This window comes from Cupressus sempervirens, chromosome 5 (genome assembly GCF_028749045.1).
Source record: "Cupressus sempervirens isolate cs-2001-9-10 chromosome 5, ASM2874904v1, whole genome shotgun sequence".
Classification (NCBI taxonomy): Eukaryota; Viridiplantae; Streptophyta; class Pinopsida; order Cupressales; family Cupressaceae; genus Cupressus; species Cupressus sempervirens.
The window spans coordinates 299,638,889-299,658,123 of NC_143122.1; positions in this window are offsets into that span (position 1 = coordinate 299,638,889).

The window sequence follows — 19,235 nt, forward strand, 5'->3', positions numbered from 1 at the left end:
TTGAACTTCTTAGGCAAATATTTTGGAATCTATTATTACAAGAGACTTGTACAAACAATCTAAAACATACATTCAATATTTATCTCTCAAAAAGTGAGTGTTGTGTTTGTTTACTTTGTAGTTAAATTCAAATTTCCATGTTGTAATTGTCATCAAATAGCCTTCGAATCATATTTCAAGGTTGACTGTCAAGGATCTTAGGTCCTTAGAACTAAGAGAATGCAATCAAGTTCAAAGTATCTCTTCACCTTCATGTCCACCAAAATATCTCATCATCCCTCTAAATCCTCCTCTCGATCCTACCATTCTCTCATCTCCATGTCTTGATCCTCCATACCTTCCACAAGATCCCATCCTACCAAATGATCCTATCACTCCTCCTATTCCATTTCCAAATCCCATTATTCTTCATGATCCCCCTCATAATCTAAAAAAATCTATGCAAGTTTTTCATAAACCCCATACATGTCAAATAGGTTCATCTGCTTCCATCAAATCTAGTCTACTTCATGATCCTATTGTTTCTTCCATATCATATCCACCTCAAAAGGGACTTGCATCTTGTAGCAAGTATCCTATTAGTCAAAAGCATTATCAAGTCAAAGGGTTAAACCTCCATGGAAAATTTATATCAAAACCCTTCCATTTCAAAGAAAAGTCAAATGATCATGATCTTAGCTACAAAGCTCATTCTAAGGTGTTGGTATCCCTTCCAAATCAAAATTCAAATGTATACCTTTCCCTTCACCTCTTCCATCCATCTTAGGCCCATATATTCCTCCATCCACTAGCTCACAACCCACTTATCCTTTCCTAAATCAAAGTCAACAAAGGCACACATCTTGGATAACCTTACGCCCATCCATATCATTCTTATCCATCCATAAATTCCAATACCATGGGAAGATACTTGAATGCCAAGCATTAAAATAAAAAGCCTAAAAATCCACATCAATTAAAGAATCAACACGTCCAATCTAGTTGACATATTTATCAAAATTTTAAAAAAATCCAAAAGGGCAAAATGACCCATTGAACAAAAAGAAATATCAAAGCTAATTTGGGTTCGTAAATCCCTTGTTGAAGCAATACGTTCTAAAGGATCATAAAGAAAAGAAAATTTAAGAACTGTGTGGATTGCCTAGTCTCTTGTAAAAGAATTGCATACTAAAGAAAAATCAAAATTGGCATTCAAGCTTCACCATCCAAACTTCCATCCACTTCCAAATCTATTTTGGGTCCTTATATCCCAAAATCAAAATTCATATTCATTTCACCATCAAATCCAAAATTCATAGTCATTCCTCCATCAAATCCAAAATGTCATTTTTCTTCATTTGTTCATCACCCTTCAAGATGTGTGCCAAAGTTGACCTTGTCACCCTTTCCATATAGTCATACTCAAATCTTCCAATACCCCATCAATTATCCAACACATATTTTTTTTTACCTTCATCCATCCTATCCAATCCTTTGCATTAACCCTTATCCTACTTCATCCATCCATCCATTTCATTTCCATTTTTCATTACCCTACCTACATCTTTGAGCATACCATCAGAAGCTATGGTCTATTATTTTAGATCTTTGAAGATCACTATCCAAGGAAAATCATGATTGGGTCCTTCCTCTATGACCTATCATGTGTTCATTATCTTTCAGGAAAGGTCAAAAAAATAAAAAAAATCAAGAGAAATAATTTTGTCTAATAATAAAAACTTGACAAATAGACACTTTGGATAAGTACCATAATGAAAACGTAGAAAACAGGCATTATATATAGGTCATGAACTTCTTGCATTCCATAATAGGGAGAAGATTTCATCCATGTTTTCCTATACTACCACATCCCTTTCATTTCCTCCATTGTCTTATGTACCTCATATCCCTTATCTTATCAACATGCATATCCCATTTGTTTTCCAACTTTGACCTTCACAAGGCTATAACTATCCCTAGAATCATCACATGTCCTATCTTCTCCATGTTGTCCAAATCCATTTGATATATATCCCTTATCATGGCCATATACCTTTGGTCCATATTATCTATCTTATCCCAACCTTCCATACATATCCCTTCCCTTTGATTTTGTTTTACCAATGCACAACCTATCACTAATCTATCAAAATTCCTTTCTTGATCTTGATAGAAAATAATGACATGAAAATAAAAATATGTTTTCAACATCCTCTTGACATGTCCATCCCTATAAACCACATGTAAATCAATGCACCATATCATTATCCTATGTGGTCATGTCCAATCCCTAAGCTTGTCAAATGCATATTATCATGTCCAGTGGATAGCCCTTAACATCCAAACATTTGCAAGGCATACTAAGGAACCTTTGGCCTTAATGTATCTACCAGTCCATCCATCAATCCCTTGCCTTGCTAGTCATTAGGGGCAATCTTAAAGTCCAAAAAATCATCAAAAATATTCAAAATTTGTCCTGAAAAAAATTCAAAAACATTTGAAAATTTTCCTTTAAAAAAAACAAAAAAAATTAAGAAAATGACCTAAAAAAATCATCAAAAACATCATATAAAATCTTGAGAAAATTTCCAAAAATACATATGCATCATGACAAACATAAAAATGTGATGCTCAAACATCAAACCGAATCAAATAATGGGCTTCAAAATTCAATAATCAATCAAATCAAATCAATCTAATTAATGATCAGTAAGGTTATTGACAAAGTCCTTTATGTCGGTCCATTATTGATTTATCTTTCATGATTATATTCCTATGCTCCTCAAGGATACCACTAAGTGGTGAGAGAGGCTACGATGGCTCATCATCTTATTTTGTTTGTTTGTTGTTTCTAGAGTGTTTCAATAAAATTTAGGGGCAAGGATGATATAGGGTGAATGTTATAAGAATTTTCAAGCATCTAGTAGCTGCACACACCCATTATTGTGATAACCTAGAATGATATTGAAATATTCCTTGTTTTTTTTTTTTGCTTATTAATTGGAGATAGTAGTGGTATCTAGATGATCAATATCTAGTTGCACCTATATCTATTTCTTTACAATAAAGCACGATGATGAAACCTGTGAAAAATATTTGGCAATGACTCAATACATTATCTATGTTGATAGCACAAGTTCAATTCTTCTAAATCATATCATAATTCATTCTTCTAGCTCATCCATGCTTCTCACTAACATTTCTTCTATCAATCAAATTAGTCAATCCATCAATTTTTTAATATTCAAATCTTGTTATCAATTAACCAATTATCATATGTCTTATACATGATGTATCTTTCTTGAAACCAGACATTGTCGCTTGTCTTATACAGGGTGTAGTTTCCTTGAAACCAAACACTATTGCTAGTCTTATACAAGATGGGTTCTTCCTGAAACCAGATAAGATTATTGTCAGCAATTTTTATCAATCAAGTAATCATCATCATCTATCTGAGCCTTCACTTCTTACTAACTATTCTTCTCTTTAATCATGTCATCTAAACACTTCCCATATTTTATTGAGAGATCATTTATGCCTTTCTTACAAAAACAATCTCTCAAGGGGGCATACCTTTCACTTTCTATCATTGGGGCAAACTGAGGAAGAACCTAATATGAAATCTTTGATATTGCATTACATATCTATAAATAGTGACCTAACATATATTCCTATAAATTCTTCAACTTCAGAACTAATCTTCACTTTAGTACCTAATCTCCTCAATTTAGTAGTTCCTCTAGGAATCATGCCATTTACAATCTCAAAAGGATTCTTCTTAGTAGTTCTATTCACATAATTGTTATATGAATACTCAGTTGGCACCAAAATCAAATCCAAATTAGTAGGTCTTTCTCAAATCAACTATCTCAAAAGGTTACCCAAACTTATATTCACAAATTCAGTCTATCCATCAGTCTATGGATGAAATGTAGAACTAAACTTAAGACTAGTATTCAACTTCCTCCAAAGTACCCTTCAAAAATAACCAGTAAAACTAGTGTCTCTATCTAAAAAAATAGTCTTAGGAAATTTATGAAGTCTCATAATCTCTTTAAAAAATAAGTGTTCTATGTGTATTGTACCTAATATCTTCATACAAGCTATGAAATGTGTCATTTTAGAAAATATGTCAACCACCACAAAGATAGAATCATCACCTCTCTACATTCTAGGTAATCCCAGAACAAAATCCATACTGATATCTTCCAATAGTCTGTAATGAATACTTAAAAACATGTGTACAATCCAACATTCTGACTACTTACTTTAGCAACATGACAGATTTTGCAACTCTTTACCATCTTTTATACATCCTTATATATCTATGGCTAAAAATATCTCTTAGAAGTCATCTTTAGTGTCTTATCAATCCTAAAATCTCTGGAAAGTCCACCATGATGTTTCTATCTAATAATATTCTCCCTCATAGATCCTCAAGATAAACAAAAATGAATTATTTTTTACCTCCTTCAAGTTGTATTCCTCGCTCTTGCTTCCATCCCACATCAATTTGTCCTTGCCTAAATTGAAAGTTACTTTCCTATTTGATAAGTTTCTTTATAGATCTTATGCTTCCTTAGGTGGGAGATTCATGTCCATAAAATAATTCCATTTCCAATCTTTTCCACCATCCTCAAAGGTCACATAATCTATAACTTTTCTTCCCCATCTAGCTTCAAGTGTCAACCTTAGTTGGCCTAGATTATCATCCTTTTCCAAAGCACCATATCCTCCTTAAGAGTCTTCCTAGAAGAGAGCTTCTTACCCCATCCTCAAGTTCTATTTTAGCCTATCCTAGATGGAGAATCTACAATCCATCATGAAGTTCCAGATTCTTATTCCTCTAGGCAAAGATTTCTCTACATATATTGATCAGATCAGCACTACTCAGATATTTCTTTATTAGGATCTTTTCCCACTTGAGGTGTGGATTCCTAAACATTCTCCATACTAGTTTAGCTTCTAAAGCTTTAAATTGGGTTTTGATGTCCCTGATCCCCACATCTCCCTCATCTCTTGGTCTGCATACCTTGTCCTAAGCTAACATGAAAATTGTTTTATTTTCCTCTATTCCTTTTCAAAAGAAAGTCCTAAGGAGTTTATTGATTTCTTCCTTTTTTTTTAGGGGAGATCAATACAAAATAATTGATAAATATGTTGTGGTGATAGGACAAATTGTGTCATCATTGCTCTACCCACAGAAGAGAGCCATTTTCTTTTCCAGGAATCTATTTTTCTTTTGATCTTTTGGTTATTTGATCCCATAATTTTGTCAAACATGAAAATTTGTCTAAAGGGATACCTAGGTATTTACAAGGTAAACTTCCTCTTTTTAAATTCAAGATATGGTAAATTTGCTACTCCAAATTAGGGTGGGTATTAAAGAAGAAGATTTCTAACTTCTCAGGGTTTATCTATTGACCTGATGCACTAGTATATTGACTTAATATTGTTTTATAGACTTTTTCCTCCTCTGTGGTACTTTTCTCATAAAGCATAGTGTCATCAACATAATGTTGGTGGGTTGTTGGATCTAGGTCACTAGTGATATGTATTCCTTTGATAGTCTTCTCATGGCTGGCATTGTTTATTGATCTTCCTAATGCTTCTACCATTAAGATAAAATGAAAAGAGGATATTAGACTCCCTTGTCTTAGTCCCCTACCAATTCCAAAAAATCCTTTGGATGATTCACTTATTATTACTGATAACTTAGGGGAGTATATGCATTAAAAGATCAAATTTACCCATTATTTTGTGAACTAAAGGCTTTGAGGTATTTCCTCAAAAAGATCCAATCCACTCTATCATATGTCTTTTTAATATCTATTTGTATTAATATACTTGGCTATTTTTTGTTTTGAACACTGTGTATGGTCTCCTGGGAAATAATTACTCCATCAAAGATAGATCTTCCTTGTACAAATCTTATTTGTTCCTTGCTCATCAGGTTTGGAAGAAGTTTCTAGATTCTCATTGCCATATTCTTAGTAAATAATTTATACAGAGTATTGCAAGGAGCTATGGGATGATAATCATCAAAGGTTTATGATTTCTCCTTTTTTGGGATAAGGGTAATAAAGGTATTATTCACCTCCTTGGGGAGTTTTCTTAAATTGCATACTCCTTCTAAGGCCTCTATTATGAAGTTCCAACTTTTGTTAAAGGAACAAGTCAGAAACTCATCCAAACATGGAGATTCATTTGCTTGAGGGTCATACTTACTTCCTCAAAGGTAAGTTTTCCCAACAATATTTTTTTTTGCTCTTTGGATATAAGCTTTGGGATGCTCTTAATGATGCTTTATTGTGCCTCTAGGTTTTGGTTACCATTATCATTGAAGATTTCTCAAAGTAATTTATTGCTTTATTTGCAATATCATCTGGGTCCTCTGATTTTTCCCATCCTTATTTTGAACCAAAGTGATTCTATTAGCTATTCTATGTTGTTTTGTACTGTTATGAAAGCATTTTGTGTTTCTATCTCCTACATCCAGCCATGTTTCTCTTAATTTTTGTCTCCAAAATAGTGCCTCTTTGGTTAAGAAGTATTCACAATCCTTCACTAGGCACTTCTCTCTTTCATATAAGGATAAATTCATCCTTTCTCTATAACCTCCTTGTTTAGATTATCTTATTCTTCTTCCAATTGTTCCTTATTTTCAAAGATATTCCCAAAGTGTTCAGAATTCCATACCTTAAGCCTTTGCTTGCTAATTTTTAGTTTGTTAACCACTTGGTAAAATCTAGACCTAGATAACTCAATTTTGTTCCATTGTGTTTCTATCATCTTTAGAAATTCTTCATCCTTAAACCATATTTATTCAAATTTGAAAGGATAATTATCTAGCTTTTTATGCTTTATTATGTGTAATTCAATTGGATAGTCATATGAACCTGAGATAGGTTCCACTTCTAATTACATATTGAAGGGTGGTTCTACTATATCCTTATTTAAAAGAGACCTAACTAGTTTCTTTGCAATAAATTTGAATCCTTTTCTCTTATTATTCCAAATGTAGCTATCTCTAGAAATGTCAATCTCTATTACTCTATTTTTTGTCAATCCATTCATTTAAATCTACTACTATTTTGGGAGTTTTTGAGTTCCACCCCATTTTTATGATACCTTAGTTATAGTATTAAAATCCCATCCTATGATTGAAATCTCTCTTTTATAATCAATTAATTTTTCTTCCATCTCTTTCCACTCTCTAATTTTATCCATATTTTGAATAGGGCAATGCACATTACAAATCTAGAAGCTCAAATTTATTTGGGAGCTTCTTACTAAATCACAACTCCAATTTTCATGATATTCTAAATATATTATAGTTAGAAACCTTGGGTCCCATATGAAAGTTAAGCCTCTTGAGGCTCCCCTAGCTGGAGATCCCCATATCTCCCTAAATTGTAGATTATTTCTCAAACCTTCTCAATCATTCCTCTCTAGCTTCATTTGTTGTAATAAAATGAGTTATGCTTTCATTTTTTATATGGAAAATTTTAAGATCTGTTGCTTGTTAGGGGCATTTAAACCCCTAACATTCCAACTTAGGACATTCATGGTGACTTGGGAAGGATCTTCCCCTTCCTAATATCAATTAATTTGGACTGATGGTGAGCACATTCATCCCTCATCCTCAGTTCTTGTAGAGATTTTCTCCCCTTTTTTAATTTATTTTTGCACAATTAGGATTATTCTTACTTGGTTGAGTCATGGCTATCCCCATCTATTCCTGATCATTTAGTTCTTGATCTTCTTGTTCTATTAGCAATTTTTTGACTTCCACTCTCTCCATACCTTCCATAATTTCCTTGATCAATAGTTCTTTCTATCTCAATAGCTTTTCCTCATCACAAATTTCATCCACAAATTCATTCATTAGGTCATTAACTACAAACTCGCATTAATGATTAGAAATGATGCTAATCTCTTCCTCAACTTTGGCTTGGTTGTCAGGTTCCTCATTTGAAGGGCTTGATAGAAAAAATGATTCCTCATGGATATCTATCTCATTATCTAGGTGATCCCCTTCTTCATAATCCTTTTCCTCTCTCCTTTGACTTGTTTCATTTTTTATGCCACTTTCTTCCTCGTTGAGTATTATTGTTAAATCTTTATGAGATTTATCCCTTTTAGAGTCCCTACTCCCTTTCTCTATGGTTTATACCCCCTCATTTTTTCTAAGATCTTTCTTGGAACTTTTCTCACCCCTTGTTTTGTCTACAACTATCTCCAACTCCAATTGGTTATTTCTTATTTTCAAAGATATTCCCAAAGTGTTCAAAATTCTATACCTTAAGCCTTTTCTTACTATTTTTTATTGTGTTAACCACTTGATAAAGTTTAGACCTAGATAACTCAATTTTGTTCCACCATTTTTCTATCATCTTTAGAAAGCCTTCATCCTTAAATTATATTTGTTAAAATTTGAAAGGATAATTATCTTGTTTTTTATCCTTTATTATGTGTAATTCAACTAGGTAGTGGTATGAACCTGAGATAGGTTCCACTTCTAATTCTAGATTGAAGGGTAGTTCTTCCATATCCCCATTAAAAAGAAATCTATCTAGTTTCTTCCCAATAAAGTTGAATCCTTTTCTCTTATTATTCCAAATGTAGTTATCTCTAGAAGTGGCAATCTCTATTAACTCATTTTTTGTTAATCCATTTGTAGAAATCTACTACTATTTTGGGATTTCATGAGTTCCGCCCCATTTTTATGATACCTTAGTTATAGTAATCTCTTCTCGTGATTGAAATCTCTCCTTTATAATTAATTAATTTTTCTTCAATATCTTTCTAGACTCTAATTTTATCTGTATTTTGAATAGGGCCATGCACATTAAAAATCTAGAAGCTCAACTTTATTTGGGAGTTTCTTGCTAAATCACAACTCCAATTTTCATAATCTTCTAAATATGTTATAGTTAGAAACCTTGGGTCCCATATGAAAGCTAAACCTGGGTGAACCCACAATAATGGGTTCCACTTTTGTGGGATGAAGAAAATTTAAAAAATTGGCAAAATCTACATATCAAATTTACCATATGTTTGCGCGAACATTCAAGTTATGTTTGTGCGAACACAATTATAATATATGTTCGCGTGAACACATTTTCTATATATAGGGCATGTTCACTTGAACATACCCCACTAATATGTACACCATTTTCTCCATTTTACTATTTGTTTGCATGATAAACTTAGCCCCACATGTTCACGCGAACACCTTTAATATGTTCGCATGAACACAATGTTCACGCGAACATGTTTTAGAAAATTTTCACCCTCTTTTTTGAAAAAAAAAAAAAAAAATTGGCTCTTTTGATGCCAAAAAGTGAAAATGAATGATCTCCTACTGTAAAATAAAAAATACCAATTTTTGTTGCTCGGAGCAAGCTTTCCAATGACTATAATTGTAATACATATTATATTCACTAAGACTTTCAAATATGAGTTTAACTCATTATAGGTTCATTACCGATTAAACATCAACTGACTTTGACACTTCGGGAAAATTAGTAAATTAGGTCAAATTTTTTTTGAAAAATATCTAGGAAAAGGGCAATTGAGATAACTTTCTATTCAAAAAAAAAATTAGATTTATGATAAATTGAGTTCAAGTTATCTGTGTCAAAAGGAACGCATGTCTGAATTATGATTGATGTCACTTCAAAACTTCATAAACTATACAATATTCAACCAAATTGAATCAAACCAAATGCATCCTCTAGATATTGATGTTACAAATCCAACACCGAAAGAATTACCTCATTATCTTTTCTAAAAAAAAAGTTATGTGTGTCAAATGGACTGTCACTCTTTAAAAATATTGAATTTTAATATGTACCACTTTTCGAAGGAGAAGAAAAAATTGACTTAAATTTTTTTAAAAAATAAAATAAAAAATATGGTTAGAAAATAGGAACAGAGTACTAGAAATCACTAGTTTACATCATCTTGAAATTATTCATAGTTTTAGAAATATAGTCACTTGAATCTAAGGTTTGTTTCAAAAATATTGATTTCAGTGTCAAAATTGGTCAAAAAGTGGAACCCATTATTATGGGATCACCCACCTCCTAAGGCTCCCCTAGTTGCAGATCTCCATAGCTACCTAAATCCTGGATTATTTCTTAAACCTTCTTGATCATTCCTATCTAGCTTCATTTCTTGTAATCAAATGAGTTATTCTTTTGTTTTTTATATCCAACACTTTAAGATTTGTTGCTTCTTAGGGGTGTTTAGACCCCTAACATTTCAACTTAGGAAATTCATGGTGAGTTGGGAAGGATCTTCCCCTTCACTGCACTAAAGATATCAATTAATTTGGATTGATTGTAAGCACATCCATCCCTCATTCCCAGTTATTGTAGGGGTTTTCTTCTCCTCTTTTTATTTATTTTTGCATAATTAGGATTGTTGTTACTTGGTTGAGTCATGGCTATCCCTGTCTATTCTTGATCATTTAGTTCTTGATCTTCTTATTCTGCTAGCAATTGTTTGACTTCCATCTCTCCATACCTTCCATAATTTTCTTCATCAATAGTTCCTTCTATCTTAGTATTTTTTCCTCATCACAAATTTCATCCACAAATTCATTCATTAGTTAATTAACTAGGAACTCACATTAATGATCAGAAATGATGCTAACCTCTTCCTCAACTCTAGCTTGGTTGTCAGTTTCCTCATTTGAAGGGATTGATGGAAAAAATGATTCCTCTTGGATATCTATGTCATTATCCAAGTGATCCCCTCCTCCATAATCATTTTCCTCTCTCCTTTGACTTGTTTCATTTTTTATGCCATTTTCTTCCTCATTGAGTATTATTGTTAAGTCTTAATCGGGTTCATCCCTTTTAGAGTCCCTACTCCCTTTCTCTATAATTTATAGCCCCACATTTTTTCTAAGATATTTCTTGGAACTTTCCTCACCCCTTGTTTTGTCTACAACTATCTCCAACTCCAACTAGGATGAGAGTGGGGCATTCATGATGAATGTTGAAGCCTCTTGTCCTTGATATACATAGATAACCGTGCCCACTATAACTAAGGGTATTAAGGGCACTACTCCTCTTATTTCCCCCTCTTCCAAATCATCCCCCATAGGGGTTTCTATAATGTCAAAGCCTCTCTTTTCCCTATTAAGGATAATCTGTGTGATACAAGGAGGATATAGAAAATAAGGGCCTTGCTTTGGGATCGAAGAAGCTAATGCAAGGTCCTTTATGAAAGATCCTTCTTGAAATCTCAGTTTTATCATGAGTGACCTTTCGTTAGTGCAGATTTTTAAAAGAAATTGACTTAAATAATTGACACACATAGATAATAGAAGACACAATTCAACAAAAATAATTATTGAATGACTGCAAAATAAAGGTTATCACATAACTACGTGGACAACAATTCTTAACACTATACATAGATTCAAGGGCAAATCAAGTCAATGTAAACTTTTTATGGAAAGAATATTAGGTGAAGAATGGAAAGTAGTAGATTGAAAACTAGAGTAATGCATACAATACATGTGAGTTGAAGAATAGATGCATTATTTTACACATGCATATAGTGGATGCAACTGAAAAATGGTTATAGGTAATGGTACCTCAAGGAATGCATGCAGTTAATGCCAACTTAATAAATTGTACTGTTAATGTCAACTTTACAATACATACAGTCAATATTAATTTAATAAAACATATATTTAATGTCAAATTTACAATGCATACAACCAATACCAAGATAACAATTCAAAGTGTCAATATCAATGTAACAATGCATAGAGTCAATGTCAATTGAAGAATACATACATTGATGACAACCTCATAATGCATGTAGCTACTTGAGTTGGGAAATGAATTCAAATAGAGGTATACAAATGAGTATATTTAGGGTGTCCAACAAATGAATGACAAATTAAGAAAGTTCACAAGTAAGGTAAGTACTGGAAAGGAGGGTGATAGGAAGCATGAATGGGTGTTGCAGTTTTTTGAATAATAGTATGTGGAAGACAATGATGATCACAAAGAAATCCACTACTATTTAGGGAGTTTCTGAGTTCCACCCAAATACCTTAGTTATTATATTAAAATCCCCTCCTGTGATTAAAATCTCTCCTTTATAATCAATGAATTTTTCTTCTATCTCTTTCCATACTTTAATTTTAATATTTTGAATAGGGTCATGCATATTAAAAATCTAGAAGCTCAACTTTATTTGGGAGCTTCTTACTAAACCACAACTCCAATTTTCATGATCTTCTAAATATGTTATAGTTAGAAACCTTGGGTCCCGTATGAAAGCTAAACCTCTTAAGGCTCTCCTAGCAAGAGATCTCCATATCTCCCTAAATCCTAGATTATTTCTTAAGCTTTCCTGATCATTCCTATCTAGCTTCATTTCTTGTAATAAAATGAGTTCTACTTTTGTTTTTGATATGCAACGTTTTAAGATCCGTTGCTTGTTAAGGATGTTTAGATGCATAACATTCCAAGTTAGGATATTCATAGTGACTTGAGAAGGATCTTCCCCTTCTCTGCATTAAAGATATTAGTTGATTTGGATTGACCATGAGCACATCCATCCCTCATTCTTAGTTATTGTATGGGTTTTCTTCCCCTCTTTTTATTTATTTTTACACAATTAGGATTATTCTTACTTGGTTGAGTCATGGAGATTCCCATCTATTCTTGATCTTCTTGTTCTACTAGCAATTGTCGGACTTCCACTTTCTCCATCAGATCATCACCTTCCATAATTTCCTTGATCAATAGTTCCTTCTATCTTGGTAATTCTTCCTCATCATAAATTTCATCCAAAAACTCATTCATTGGTTCATTAACTACAAACACATGTTAATGCTCAAAAATTATGCTAACCTCCTCCTCAACTCTGGCTTGGCTATCAGATTCCTCATTTGATGGGCTTGACAAAAAAAATGATTCCTCTTGGATATCTATGTCATTATCTAGGCTCCTCTATAATCCTTTTCTTCTCTCCTTTGACTTGTTTCATTTTTATGCAACTTTATTTCTCTTTATGTATTATTGTTAAGTCTTTCTGAGGTTTATCCTTTTTAGAGTCCCTACTCCCTTTCTCTATGGTTTATACCCACACATTTTTGCTAAGATCTTTCCTGGAACTTTACTCACTTTCCTCACCCCTTGTTTTGTCTACAACTATCTCCAACTCCAAATGGAATGAAAGGGGGGCATTCATGATGAATCTTGAAGCCTCCCCTCCCTAATCTACATAGATAATTGTTCCCACTGTAATTGAGAGTAGTGAGGGCACTACTCTTATTTCCTCCAAATCATTCCCTACAGGGGTTTCTATAATGTCAAAGCCTCCCTTTTCCTTATTAAAAATAATCTGTGTGATACAAAGAGGATATGGAAAATAAGGGCCTTGATTTGGGATCAAAGAAGCTAATGCAAAGTCCTCTATAAAAGATCCTTCTATGAATCTCATTTCTATCACAAGTTTCCTTCCATTAATATAGATATTTAAAAGAAGTTGGCTTAAATAAGTGAAACATACAGGTAATAGAAAAAAAAATCAACTAAAATAGTTATTGAACGACTCCAAAATGAAGGTTATCACTTAATTGGGGACAGAAATTCTTGACACTTTACATAGATTTAGGGGCACATCAAGTCAATGTAAACTTCATATGGAAAGAATGTTAGGTGAAGATTGGAAAGCAGTAGATTGAAAACTAGAGTAATGCATACAATGCATGTGAGTTGAAGAATAGATGCATTCTTATACACATGTATATAGTGGATGCAAACTAAAAATTGCTTATACATAATGGTACCTTAAGGAATGCATGCAGTCAATGTTAACTTAAATAATCATATTGTTGATGTCAACTTTATAATTATGCATACAGTCAATATCAACTTAAAAAATAATATATTTAATGTCAAATTTATAATGCATACGACCAATATCAACTCAATAATTCAAATAGTCAATGTCAACTTAACAATGCACACAATCAATGTCAATTGAAGAATACATACATTGATGACAACCTAATAATGCATGTAGTTACTTGAATGGGATAGTGAAGTCAAATAGAGGTATGCAAATGAGTATATTCAGGGTGTCCAAAAATGAATGACAAATTAAGAAAGTTCACAGGTAAGGTAAGTATTTCAAACGAGGGTGACAAGAAGCATGAGTGGGTGTTGTAGTTTTCAAAATAATAGTATGTGGAAGACAATGATGATCATAGAGATATTCCCATATTTTTAATCAAGAGCGGAAGAAATTATAGAGTTACACAAATAGTACAAAACCAAGTAATGATTAAATACAAAATGTACACTATTTCTTTACCATTTCCTCTAATTAATTATTTCTATCACATTGCATGAAAGGATTTGAAGATGGGAAGATTGAAACATAAAAATATGGAAAGATTGGATCACAAAAGTAGAACAACAACCAAAGATTATTTCAACAATGTAGACAATTACTTGACCTTCGACTAATTATTTGTTTGTATCATTGTAAATTCAATGATTAAAATTCCTTAAATCATTAGAAATCCTTACTCTCAATGATTAAAAACCCTTAAGCCATTAAAAACCCTTAACAGCAAATCAAATATCATTTAAAAGAATCCCTTTACACTTCATCTATTTTTTGCAAAACCAATTGAGACACCATTTTTCCATTTCCCTTTTCCTCTAATAATTTCCTTCATACATTATTACCTGCAACAAAACCTTAAAAAATGATTGAAACACTAAAACCAATGATTATAACTACTATGTTGAAGAAAATGATAAACACAGACAAAACCCCACATTTTTATCGAAACCTGCAAAATACTTCAAATATTTGCTAAAAACACAACATAAAGCAATGAATATATTGACATTCTATACTATTTCTTTACCGTTTCCTCTAATTATTAGTTTCTTTCACATTACATGCAATCGTTTCATGGTGAAACCAAAAAAATAAAACAAAAAAATTGTAGGAAAATCATGAAGACAATAAGTGAATGATAAATAACATTGAGATGTTGCTACTTCGTGATTTCTCCTCTCATTATTTCCTTGTTTCAAAAACTTTCCTATAACTTCTCAACCCAAAACCCTCAAAAAACCCCTTATACGAAACAAATAGTTTGTCAGTAGAACACAAAAAGGGTAAGTATAAAGAGAAAAATGGCAAACACATACAAAACCCCATTTTAAACTCGATAACTAAACAAATTGTGGAGAATAAAAAAAGAACAACACAAATCAAAGATTATATCAAAAATGTACACAATTACTTAACCATTTTGACTAATTATTTGTTTGTATCATTGAACATTCAATGACTAAAAATCCTTAGCTACAAATCAATTAACATTTAAAATAATCCCTTTAACATTTCATCTTTTTTTTTCAAAACCAATTGAAACCACATTTTTTCATTTCCCTTTTCCTCTAATGATTTTCTTGATTAACATTATTATCTGAAATATAACCTTAAAAAATGATTGAAACATACTAAGAGCTATGAATTCATTAACTATATCAAAAAAATTGATCAACACAAACAAAACTCCATATTTCTATTGAAATATGCAAGATACTTCAAACATTCACAAAAGCACAATAGAAACCAATGATTAAATTGAGATTCTACATTTTTCCTTTACTATTTCCTCTAATTGTTTCTTTCTATCACATTACATGCAATCATCTCACGATGAAACCAATAACACGTGCAATGAAGATGTCACAACCAAAAACAAATTCATCGAATAATCGGCATCACATTTCCACGTAGATGAAAAAAATGAACAAATATTATAATTATAATTAAAGATTAGAAATGGTTATCATTCTTTCTGGATATATGGAATTAGGTCAGTCATACGATCAAAAAACAAAACAAGAAGTTATAAATGGAACAATTCAGTTATGCAGAGAGGATCGACAGTTCGAATTGCTTGTTCAAATTGTGTGATTTGGCTCTGATTCAGGTGCCCCAGAATCTTGCCCTAGGCATCAATCTTTCCATGAAAACTGGTGTATAACTTCTTTTAGCGCCATCTTCTTGGGCATTTCGCAGACCCATATTCTGTGACTAAGCGACATAGTTTCCCAGCGCTTGTACTTATTTTGGCACCTAGTTTGATGAAATTCTAATGCCCTGGTTTTTTGCGATTGGCACTGCATCATTAGGGGATAAAGAAATCCATAAAACTATATTTAATAACTATTAGATTGGCATTTGGATTAGCAAATTGGGACGGGCCTGTCAGAGCACTTGAAAGAGGGATTCTTGGGGACATCATTGGAAGAGGGAAGAAGTCTGGAGTGCACCAAGGCAGAATTCAGTTACCAAAAAATTTTTCAGGTTCTTTCCTTAATAGCTTAAATGTTTAAGTTTGAAATTTTGGGTATTGCTTCAAGTGCATTGTATATTATTTCTTGGAATAGGCTGTTGTTACACGTCTTCTAGCCATAATATCTCAATCACAGTCTACTATTGCCTTAGAAACTCATTACAAATTCTAGTAGTTTGTTGTATAATAGGTTGTAGTTCTAATAAAATATTTAGATACCTTATGATTGGGTAAGTTGGAGTGCCATGGCCCAAAAGCTTCACCCATATTTTTGTCAATATTAAGTGCGTCTAAACCTGGAGCCCTTTGAAAACCCTATTATGTCTGGTCAGTAGATGTGTCAACACTAATCATTGTATTATCAAATATTTATTAGAATGTCACGTTTTAGGCATTGTAATACATTCTTCCCATATATCAAAAGCTAGAGATTATAAGAGCATTTTGGACTGTAACAAAAAATGTTCTTTTCCAGAAGTTCAAATAAGATACATCTGATAAAATAGGTACTCTACTTATTCAGTGGGACCTCAAGAAAACAATGTAATAGATTACCTTCTAAAGGTTAAAGCTCACCAAACAACTACTCAATCAGACCACACATATTTGAGCCAACCACCCTAACAATTGAAATGAATGTTTATGAGATATGCTGCCAAGTTTGTGAAGATACTACTGGAAATGGTGCAAATGGTGAGCCCTTTTTTAGCATGCAAATGACTGTGGTTCCCCTCTCTGTAGACCTCACTATCAGTATGAGAGAGATGAAGGAATCCATTGTTGTAATCATTGCAAGGCCCCATTTTAGCACCACAATGAAGGTATTTATTGAACTTTTGAAGGAAAGGCCATTGGTTGGTTAACTTTTATCTAATGCCATCAGGTTTTTAAAACTGTAGATTTGTAAGAAGTTGTTTTTGGATTTGATTATGCATGAGTTTCATATTAATCATATGGATCCAGATTTCCTTTTTCTTTTCTTAACAAAATCTACAAATTTAATTGTTGAGTTGATAAGTAGGAGATAATTTCCACAACAAGTCAAATTGTGATATTGCTATCAGAATTTAACTATTTATTTTTTTATGTCTTAGTGCATTGGATGTGACTAAGAAGTCTGATATAGCTTTATTTGCTTTCGTTATAATATTTAATTGTTTTTCACATTAGTAGGTTAAATTGTGCCTTTCTAAATTTGATTGGTATTGTAATTTTCTAAAATTACTATTTCATTTTGAAGAATGATTAGATGAGATAATTTTATTAGAGGAGTTCAATTTGTTTTTATATGAAACTGCTCAAGAGAAGATTTACTTGCATTAACATCTTTCAAAATTATGTCCTAACATTGTGTAGAAGGGTGTTGTATGTGAACTATTAAGAAAGGGTAGGAAATGAATACATTATATTTGTTTCCACTTTCATGTTGTAATTAAGGTTGAGTGTTTGGATAAAATATGTAATGCATATGTGATTTACTTGATATAATTGTGGATATCAATAATCCAATCTTGTCATTTTTGGGGATAACATGCTAGGCATATTAATTGATGCAAAAACAGTTCTATTGTTAGCTATGTTATTGGTTTAATATAAGGATATTTATAACATGTGTCAATAGAGAATTGTTGGTAATCCTTGTATCTTGAAGAGTATATGAAACTCAAGGTTGGATAAACCATGTTATGTTTTATTTTTATAAATGATGGAGATGGGATTGTAATGTTAAAGTGATAACTAAGAAAATGTCGCCTTGTTATCTTGTTGTCTGATGAATGTTCTGACATTATTTGTGTAACACAATTCCATTACTCTTCTAAGTTTTACTTGTTTAGACTCTCCATTGTCGGGCTGGGTATCTTTCATGTCAAGAAAGATTTTGGGGAAGCTTAACAGCTTCATGGTAGGGTGGTAAAGCACTCCTACAATATTCTCGCCCTTGTGTTCTTAGACAGGTTCCGGAGCTCTTTTCAACTTGGTCATCATGGTTATACCACCTAGTATCTGGTATTAGTAATTTGGTAATGAATTTACAGTTTCTTTTAAATTTGAGCATTTATGTATATGTATCATTTCTATTAACGTTAATGATAGTTAAACAACTAAAGTTGACTGGTCAATATTCAAAAGACTTTGACTCTAGTTGATTTTTTTGCATATTACAAGGATTGTTGATGTGGCATTTGTATTGTAGGGGCAGTCCTTATAGAAAACCACAGGAAAATCATGGAAATAATAAGTGAATGATAAATAACAACTAGATATTTCTACTTCATGATTTTTCACCTCAAATACAAAAGAAGAACAAGGTTGAGAGAAATGGTATAGATAAAGGTGGCATGAGGCATTGGTGGGAGCTTTGTGAGTGACTTCTACACAATGAAAGTGAACTAATTTAGGATTATTTCACCTTAGTATTAATGTGGCATTTGGTGAACATGGAAATGTGTCAAGGTGCACATGTTTAGGGTCAGTGGTGGTTAAGTGGGGTGCACAGATGGGTGTAATAAGATGGGGTTTTGATTAATGTTAGGGACAAAGTGTTTTAATTAAAACGACCCCTTCACCACATTTTCTACCTAGTGTATGGGTTCACATTATAAAGTGAAAATTCATTTACATAAAAGCTATCAGTAATTGGATGGATTACACACACACACACACACACACACACACACACACACACACACACACACACACACACACTCACTCACACATATATATTGGATTAAAAGGTAGTGGTCATTGGGGGGTCTCACTAGCGGGTTCTAGGCGAAGGTTTTTAAATGACACTTTTAGACCACCTCGCACTCTACAAATTCTACAAAGAGCTCTATCTATGTAGAAAAGATGAAAGGTTAGATTTAAGATCTTCACTCACTTATGA